The following is a 10,154-nucleotide window of genomic DNA, read 5'->3' as shown; positions in this document are numbered from 1 at the left end:
GCTGTGATGGGCTGTGCATTCAGTCAAAGGGAGAGGGGTGTGTGTGTGTGTGTGTGCTGTTATATGCTGTGAGTTGAGTCACGGTTAACTCTGTGTGTGTGTGTGTGTGTGTGTGTGTGGTGGGTGCTGGTATGGGCTGTGTATTGAGTCACATTGAGGTGTGTGTGTGTGTGTGCCGGTATAGACTATGCATAGAGTCACAGTGAGCCGTGTGTGTGTGTTTTGGTGTGCTGGTATAGGCTGTGCATCGAATCACAGTGAGCCACTTGTGTGTGTGCGTGTGTTCTGGTATAGGGTGAGCATTGACTCACAGTGAGGTGTGTGTGTGTGAGTGTGCCGTATAGGCTGAGCATTTAGTCACAGGGAGGTGTGTGTGTGCACTGATATAGGCTCTGCATTGAGTCACAGTGAGCTGTTTGTGTGTGTGTGTGTGTTGGTATAGACTGTGCATTGGGTCACAGTGTGCTGTGTGTTTGTGTGTGCTGGTATAAGCTGTTCATTGAGTCACAGTGAGACGTGTATCTGTGTGTGTCTGTTCTTGTTTAGGTTGTGCATTGAGTCACAGTGAGGTGTGTGTGTGTGTGCTGGTAGAGATTGTGAACTGAGTCACAGCCGTGTGTGTGTGTGTGTATGTGTTTATTGGAATACACTGTGCATTAGGTCACAGTGAGCTGTGTGTGTTTGTGTGTATACTGCTATAGGTCGTGCATTGAGTCACAGTGAGCTCTGTGTGTGTGTGTGTGCCAGTATAATCTAAGCATTGAGTCACAATGAGGGGTGTGTGTGTGTATGTGTGTGTGTGTGTGCTACTATAGGCTCTGCATTGAGTCACCATGAGCTGTATGTGGGTGTGTGTGTTAGTGTGTGCTGGTATAGGCTGAGCATTGAGTCACAGTGAGGTGTGTGTGTGTGTATTGTGGTATATAGGCTGTGCATTGAGTCACAGTGAGGTGTGTGTGTGAGAGTGTGTGTGTGTGTGCACGTATAGGCTGGGAATTGAGTCATAGTGAGCCGTGTGTGTGTGTCCTGGTATACGCTGTGCATTGAGTCACAATGAGGTGTGTGTGTGTGTCTGTGTGCAGCTATATAGTGTGCATTGAGTCACAGTGAACCGTGTTTGTGTGTGTGAGTGCTGGTATAAGCTGTACAGTGAGATGGGAGTGTGTGTGTGTTGGTAGAGACTGTGCACTGAATTCAGTGAGGCGTGTGTGTTTTGTGTGTGCTGGAATAGACTGTGCATTTAGTCACAGTGAGCAGTTAGTGTGTGTGTGTGTGCTGAGAGAGACTGTGCATTGAGTCACAGTGAGCCATGCGTCTGTGTGTTTTTGGAGTCTGTGTGCTATTATGGGCTCTGCATTGAGTCAAAGGGAGGTGAATGTGTGTATGTGTGTGTGCTGTGATGGGCTGTGCATTGAGTCACAGGGAGAGTTGTGTGTGTGTATGTGAGCTGGTACAGGCTGTGCACTGAGTCACATTGAGCAGTGTGTGTGTGTGTGTGTGTGCTTTCCTATAGGATGTGCATTAAGCTACAGTGAGTCATGTGTGTCTGTGTGTGTGCTGGTATAGGCTGTGCCCTGCGTCACATTGTGGTGGGTGTGTGTGTGTGCTGTACAGGCTGAGCATTGAGTCACAGCTAGCCATCTGTGTGTGTCTGTGTGCAGCTATATACTGTGCACTGAGTCACAGTGAGCCATGTGTGTGTGTGTGTGTGTTCTGGTATACGCTGTGAATTGATTAACAGGGAGCTGAGTGTGTGTGTGCTGGTATATTACGGGCATTGAGTCACATTGAGGTGTGTGTGTGTGTGTGTTAGTGCTGTATAGGCTGAGCATTGAGTCACAGTGATGTGTGTGTTTGCGCTGCTATAGACTGTACATTGAGTCACAGTTAGCCGTGTGTGTGTTTGTGTGTATGCTGGTATAGGCTGTGCATTTAGTGACTGTGAACCGTGCCTGTGTGTGTGTGTGTGTATGCTTCTATAGGCTGTGCATTGAGTCACAGTGAGCCGTGTATGTGTGTGTGTGTGCTGGTATAGGCTGTGCATTGAGTCTCAGTGACTCGTGAATATGTGTGTGTGTGCTGGTGTAGAGTGCATTGAGTCACAGTGAGACGTGCGTGTGTTTGTGTGTGAGTGTGTGTGCTGGAATAGGCTTTGCATTGATTCACAGTGAGCCGTATGTGTGTGTGTGTGTGCTGCTAGAGGCTGGGCATTGAGCCACAGTGAGCCGTTTTTATGTGTTTCTTTGTGGGTGCTGTTATAGGCTGTGCATTGAGTCATAGTGAGCTGTGTGTCTGTGTGTGTGTGTGTATGTGGTGGTATAGACAGTGCATTGAGTGACAGTGAGCCTGGTGTGTATGCTGGCATAGGCTGTGCATTGTGGTACAGTGAGCCATGTGTGTGTGTGTGTGTGTGTGCTGGTATGGGCTGTGCATTGAGTCACATTGAGCCGTGTGTGTGTGTGTGTGTGTGTGTGTGTGTGCTGTTATAGCCTGTTTTTGTGTCACAGTGAGCTGTGTGTGTGTGCTTGCTCTGGTATAGGCTGTGCCTTGAGTCACAATGAGCCATGCGTCTGTTGGTGTGTGTGTGTGTGTGTGTGTGTGTGCTGGTATGGTTTGTGCATGGAGTCACTGTGAGTCATGTGTGTGTGTGTCTGTGTGCTGGTATAAGCTGTGCATTGAGTCAAATCGATCTGTTTGTGTGTGTTTGTGTCAGTGTGCTGGTATAGGCTGTGCATTGAATCACAGTGAGCCGTGTGTGTGTGTCTGGGCTGGTATAGGCTGTGCATTGACTTACAGTGAGCCATGTGTGTGTGTTTGTGTGTGCTGTTATAGGCTGTGCATTGAGTCACGCTTAGCCGTGTGTGTGTGTGTGTGTGTGTGTGCTGTTATGGGCTCTGCACTGAGCCACAGTAAGAGAGGTGTGTGTGTGTGTGTGTGTGTGTGTGCTGGTATTGGCTGTGCATTGAGTCACATTGAGCCGTGTTTCTGTGTGTTTTTGCTGGTATAGGCTATGCATTAAGTCACAGAGAGCCATGTATGTGTCTGTGTGTGCTGGTATTGGTTGTGCATTGAGTCCCAGGGAGCTGTGTGTATGTGTGTGTGGTGGTATAGGCTGTGCATTGAGTCACACTGAGCCATATGTGTGTGTGTGTGTGTGCTGGTATACGCTGTGCATTGTGTCACAGTGACCCATGTGTGTGTGGGTGCGTGTGCTGGTATAGACTGAACATTGGCTCACAGTGAGGTGTGTGTGTGAGTGCGCTGTATAGGCTGAGCCTTGAATCACAGGGAGGTGTGTGTGTGCACTTATATAGGTTCCGCACTGAGTCACAATGAGGTGTTTGTGTGTGTGTGTGTGTTGGTATAGACTGTGCATTGAGTCACATTGAGACATGTGTCTTTGTGTGTGTGTGCTGGTGTAGGGTGTGCATTGAGTCACAGTATGCCATGTGTGTGTGTGTGTGCTGGTATAAGTTGTGCATTGAGTTACAGTGAGACGTTTATCTATGTGTGTGCGCTGGTATAGGCTGTTTATTGAGTACCAGTGAGCCGTGTGTGTGTGTGTGTGTGTGTGCTGGTAAGGGCTGTGCATTGAGTCACAGTGAGGTCCGTGTGTCTGTGTGTGCTGCTATGGGCTGGGCACTGAGTCACAGTGAGAGGTGTGTGTGTTTGTGTTTGTGCTGGTATAGGCTGCGTATTGAGTCGCAGTGAGCCGTGTATGTGTGTGTGTGTTCGGGAATAGGTTGTGCATTGAGTCAGAGTGAGCCGTGTGTAAGTGTGTGTGTGTTTCTGGGGGTGCTGGTATGCCCTGTGCATTAGGTCACATTGAGCCGTGTGTGTGTATGTGTGTGTGTGCTGTTACAGCCTGTGCTTTGTGTCACAGTGAGCTGTGTGTATGTGTTTGTTCTGGTATATGCTGTGCCTTGAGTCACAATGACCCGTGCGTCTGTTGGTGTGTGTGTGCGTGTGCTACTATGGTTTGTGCATTGAGTCACTGTGAATCGTGTGTGTGTGTGTCTGTGTGCTGGTATAGGCTGTTCATTGTGTCACATTGGGCTGTGTGTTGGTGTGTGTCCGGTTATAGGCTGTACATTGAGTCACAGTGAGCCGTGCGTGTGTGTCTGTGTGTGTGTGCTGGTATAGGCTGTGCATTGAGTCACAGTGAGCGACGTGTCTGTGTGTGTGTGTGCTGTTATACGCTGTGCATTGAGTCACAGTGATGTGTGTTTGTGTCTATGTGTGTCCTGGTATAGGCTGTACATGGATTCACAGAGAGCTGTGTGCATGTGTGTGCTGTTATAGGCTGTGAATTGAGTCACGGTTAGCTGTGTGTGTGTGTGTGTGTGTGGGGTGTGTGTGTTTGTGATGTGTGTGCTGGTATGGGCTGTGCATTGAGTCACATTGCGCCATGTTTATGTGTGTGTGTGATGTTATAGGCTGTGCATTGAGTCACAGTGAGCCGTGCATGTGTGTTTCTGTGTGTTTGTGTTTTGGTGTGCTGGTATACGCTGTGCATCGAGTCACAGTGAGCTGTGAGTGTGTGTGTGTCTGTGTGCTGGTATAGGGTGAGCATTGACTCACAGTGAGTCGAGTGTGTGTGTGTGTGCTGTATAGGCTGAACATTGAGGCACAGGGAGGTATGTGTGTGCGCTGGTATAGGCTCTGCATTGAGTCACCATGAGGCGTGTGTGTGTTTGTGTTGGTATAGGCTGTGAATTGAGTCACAGTGAGCCGTGCATGTGCATGTGTGTTCTGGTATAGACTGTGCATTGAGTCATTGAGAGCCGTGTGTGTGTGTGTGTGTGTGTCTGTGTTCTGGTATAAGCCGTGCAATGAGTCACATTGATCTGTGTGTGTGTGTGTGTGTGTGTGCTGGTACAGGCTGTGCATTCATCACAGTAAGCTGTGTGTGTGTGTGTGTGTGTGTGTGTGTTGGTATAGGTTGTCCATGGAGTTACCATGAGCCATGTGTATATGTGTGTGTGTGTGTTTGTGTGTGCTAACATGGGCTGTGCATTTAGTCTCATTGAGCCGTGTGTGTTTGTGTGCTGTTATAGGCTGTGCATTGAGTCACAGTGAGCAATCCGTTTGTGTCTGTGTGTGTGTGTGGTGGTATAGGCTCTGCATGAGTCACAGTGAGCCGTGTGTGTGTGTGTGCTGGTATACGCTGTGCATTGAGTCACAGTGAGTCGTGTGTGTGTGCATGTGTATGTGTGCGTGTGCTGATATAAGCTGGGCATTGAGTCACAGTGAGGTGTGTGTGTGTGTCTGTGTGTGTCCTGGTATAGGCTGTGCATGGATTCACAGAGAGCTCTGTGTGTGTGTGTGTGTGTGCATGCTGTTATAGGCTGTGAATTGAGTCATGGTTACCTGTGTGTGTGTGTGTGGTGTGTGTGCTGGTATGGGCTGTGGATTGAGTCAGATTGAGCCATGTTTGTGTGTGTGTGTGTGGTTATAGGCTGTGCACTGAGTTATGGTGAGCTATGTGTGTGCATGTGTGTGTGTGCTGGTTTAGGGGGTGCATTGAATCACAGTGAGCCGTGTGTGTGTGTCTGGGTGAGTGCTGGTATAGGCTGTGCATTGATTCACAGAAAGCTGTGTGTGTTTGTGTGTGTGCTGTCAGAGGCTGTGCATTAAGTCACCGTGAGCTGTGTGTGTGTGCATTTGTGTGTGCCAGTAAGGGCTGTGCATTGAGTCACAGTGAGAGGTGTGTGTGTTTGTGTTTGTGCTGGTGTTGGCTGTGGATTGAATCACACTGAGCCGTATGTGAGCACAGCTGTGCTTGTGTGTACACAAGCTGCTGTAGCTGCTGACCTTCAACACCCCCTGAAAGGAGTTCAGGGTGGACATCAGGAATGAGGCACTCTGTGCTCTAGAAAATAACTAGGATAGCAGACCTTCAGAAAGTTAGATATTTTAAGAAGACGATTTTATGAGCCCAATTCTTGCATCTCTTCATATCTAGAAAAGCACTAAAATCCTTCATGGTGATGTCTGCTCCTCTCCTGCTAGGTGACTAGCAGTAACCCTCATGAGACTAGCAGCAAACTTCTGCAAAAATATGTGCTTGATTGCATATACTCCCCCTTCACCAAAATCACATGTATACTGAGCTTCCCCCCTACCTCCTTGGAGCAGTTTCTCAGAGGTATCTGAGATGCTGTCTCCTGGGCTATAGTCCTCATTTTGCCCCCCAAAAAACTTAATTCACAACTCTCACATTTACTCTCTTTTTTTTTTTCATATCACAATCCTAGCACTGGTCAGATGTGGCACCCAATGAAGTTTTGATTACGAGAGTATATACCATGTCTTATGCAGTCATGATAAGGAGTCTGATAAAACGTCTGTCTATACTCAAAATTCTGCAATTTTTTTTTTTTTTTTTACTGCTCTGTGATTCCAATCTCTTAAGATAGATGTGATATTGGGACATGTAAGAGATAGGGATAACAAATAATTATTATAAAGATTATAAGGATAGATTGATAATGATGCAAATAATGTAGTCAAACGACTCAAGCAACCAAAAACCATGCAGAATATTAGCTATAAGAAAAGGCATAGTAAAAGGTATCCCAAGAAGAAGAAATCTCAGTCTTTAATGAGATTCACTATTGCCCCACAGATTGACACATCTTTTAAGTATGTTAATTACACTCAAAAAAGGAAGGAACTCCCGGGTAAACAGAAGCATAGTAAGAGGTATGCAAACAAAAAACATATCCCTGTTGAGACTCATTTTACATTTTAATGTGTAACTGACCTTTGGGTGCTGTCTTCGCGTATTTTGTGGGAAGGTGTAGTAACTTCAGATTAAAGCAAATTACATACGAATGCCTGATAATGTAAAACAATTAGAAGAATATAAGAATGGGCAGTGATTATAGATATTTGACCTGCAATATTGCTATAAACCCTTATTCTCAGAGAGTGAAATCTGACACCCATAACACTGGAAGTATTTTAAGTAATTATACCTAATTATACTCTTGAACAGTAGGACCTGGCATGGAATTCACTTAACTTTTCATAAAGATGGAAAAATCACAACTGAAATTATATCACAGGGCATTTTCTCCACTGTTAGTATTGTTGAAAATATTTTAAAACATGAGACCCAGTGAATTCTTGCCTTTGTTTATGCAAATAAGGAATTGTTATTAAGAGAAATGAATAACAGGGTAACACTCTAAACTGGAGAGAAAGGGGCAAGGAAACTGTTTTGGCTTGATAAAGAAGATGGGAAATCTTCAGAGTGCTGTGAAAGGAGGTTACACATCTAGCCTCCAGGATTCCAGGCTATATCATAGGTAACATGGACATTTGATGTAGAACTTGAAGACAGGCTATAACCTCACAAATGAGGCTGAGTATCACTCCTATTTTATTTTATTTTATATTTATTTATTCATTTGGCTGTGTCAGGTTTTAGTTACAGCAAGCGGGATCTTTCATTGTGGTGCTCGGCCTCTCTAGTTGTGGCCTGCAGGCTCAATAGCTGTGGTGCAAGGGCTTAGTTGTGGTGCAAGGGCTTAGTGCAAGGGCATTTGTGATCTTAGTTCCCTGACCAGGGATTGAACCCACATCCCCTGCATTGGAAGGCAGATTCTTAAACACTGGACCACCAGGGAAGTCCCCACTTGTATTTTAGAATCAGATGCTCTATACTTTATAAAAACAATTCAATCCTTTACACCTTTTTACTTCATAATTAGGAATTCTTAGGGTTTTAAAATTTTTTTCAAGTTTTGGAAAATGTCTCTAGACATCTTAAGATTATCCAGCACAGCATTTTCTATTAAGAAATACAGAAGTGTATACTTAGGCAGGACTGAATCTTTCTTCTGTGAATTCTTCCCATATGCTGACAATACTAATGTTCTGAACCAATAACCAGGAAATAATCAGGGAAATACAATTACATACTGTCCAGGAATAGCACAACTCACACAGAATAGATGACACCTCCAGAAGCCAGAAGGGAAGCCAGAAGGGAAGGTGTTTGGAAGTCATATTTATTTTTTCTGGGAAGGTAAATTTTTCAGCTGCTTGCTGAATGTTGTTAACTTTATGTGAAAATAGCAGCAGCATTAAGTATTGCCAGGAACTGTTCTAAATGTTTCACATGTATAAACTCATCTCATTCTCATAATATATCTGTAAAGAAGATACTGTTTTCCCCATTTTACAGGTAAGGAAACAAATGGACAGAAAAGTTACCAAAACATTTTCTACATCACAGAGCATATTAGTGGTTTTGTTACTGAAGAAAGTTCCTGTGCCCAATGCACAGTGAGACCAAATAAACCGAAACACTGCAGTTTGGAGCAGAGAAAGGCTTCCTGCAAGGCCAAGAAAGGAGAACAGGTGGCTTGTGCTCAAAAATGCCGAACTCCCTGATGGTTTTGAGGAAAAGTTTTAGGCAAATTTGAGGTGAGGGCTGCAGGGTGTGTGACTTTCTTCTGATTGATTGGTGGTTAAGTTAACAGGGTGATGTTCCAGGAATATTGTGCTCAGTGTGAAGTTACCATCCTCCACCTGGGTGAAGAAGAACTCAGAGATATTTTTACGTATGTTCTTTGAGGAGGAGCCAGGGCGCTGCCCCATCCTGTACCTTTGTTTTTGCATTCACTCCCTTCCCTGATTAACAAGTGTTTGAATCTATCCCACTGGAGCTCAGGAAAGGTCTAGGAGGCTGAATGAGGCCTATTTTCTACAAACAAGAAACAGGGGACATGGAAAGGATTTGCACCCAGGAGTTACATACAGTCCTGCTTGATATCAGTTGAGCAGAGGAATTCAAGCATGGGCTGAATAATTTCAGGACCTTTACAGTTTATCATTTAACCTTGTGCCCAGTGTTGCTCAAACACTTTCAGTTCAACAGTGCCAGCAAAATTTATCATTTTCTCCAAAGCTACTTCCTCTTTTAGTCATTATCTCAGATGACAGCTTCATCTTCACCAATACCCAGGCTCAGAACTTTGTACTGATTTTTTTTAAACTGTGCTTCTCTTATTTCATATCCACTAGCCACAAATAATTTCCTCCTTTATCATCATATGAATATCGAGTTAGTCTCCTTGTCTCATTGTTTAGCTCAGGCCTTTATTTAACTTGACATTTATAATGAGCGGCTTCCCTCCCACCCCCATATACTGTTTTAAAACAGTATAAGTGTTTATGAGTTCCTTTTGTGTATATTCTTCAAATAATTCCATCATTACTCAACAGTGTGCTTGATTTCCTGAGAACCTCCTTATTGCTCTTTCTGACTCATATCTACCTCCTTTATCTCACTCTTTACATTTCTGGCAGAGTTTTTTCTTAACACAAAGCTCACTGTGAAACCACACAACTCAGATGGGACTCAAATCCAGCCAAAAGTCAGACTGGGGCTTGAAACCAAGGTCTTTTAATTAGAATCACTCACCTGGTGTCAATATTTACTGAAGCTTAGGTCCTTTATGTCTCATCACAGAAGGAATTCAGTGAGAAGCAAAGTGATAAGCAAGAAGCAGATTTGTTAGCATAGGATGATAGTGAGACATACAAGCGGGCAGGCAAGGGGGCTCTGCCCTGAGAATTATGTGGGAAAGCAGCTTTATTTAGGGAGATACTCACTCTGTAGGCAGAGTCCATGGCATCTGAGAAGGTGAGAGATCCTGGGAGATACACATTCCATAAGCAGAATGCAGAATATCTCAAAAGGTGAGAGAGGCCCCAAATTATTCAATGGTTAGTTTTTATGGGCTGGGTAATTTCATAGCCTAAGGAGTGGGAGGATTATTCCAACTATTTTGGGGAAGGGGTGGGGATTTCCAGGAATTGGGCCACCTCCTACTTTTTGGCCTTTTATGGTTGGCCTCAGAACTATCCTGGTGCCTGTGGGTGTGTCATTTAGATGTTGATATGTTACAATGAGTGTATGATGAGGCTCAAGGTCCACTGGAAGTCGAATCATCCACCATCTTGGGCCTAATCGGTTCTAACCAGTTATGTAGTATCCTCAACAGCTATATCAGTCTTTAAGGGTTGTGCCCTGCCCCCTTCCCTTCTGTTTCATTTGTACCACATTACTACTACAAAACCTTTGATATCTCCCACAATATTCAAGATAATTCAAGATCTGGCTCCAAAAGAGCTCTCTG

The sequence above is a fragment of the Eubalaena glacialis genome, unplaced genomic scaffold (assembly GCF_028564815.1).
Source record: "Eubalaena glacialis isolate mEubGla1 unplaced genomic scaffold, mEubGla1.1.hap2.+ XY H_3, whole genome shotgun sequence".
In the NCBI taxonomy this organism is placed as follows: Eukaryota; Metazoa; Chordata; class Mammalia; order Artiodactyla; family Balaenidae; genus Eubalaena; species Eubalaena glacialis.
This window is presented reverse-complemented; position numbering follows the sequence as displayed.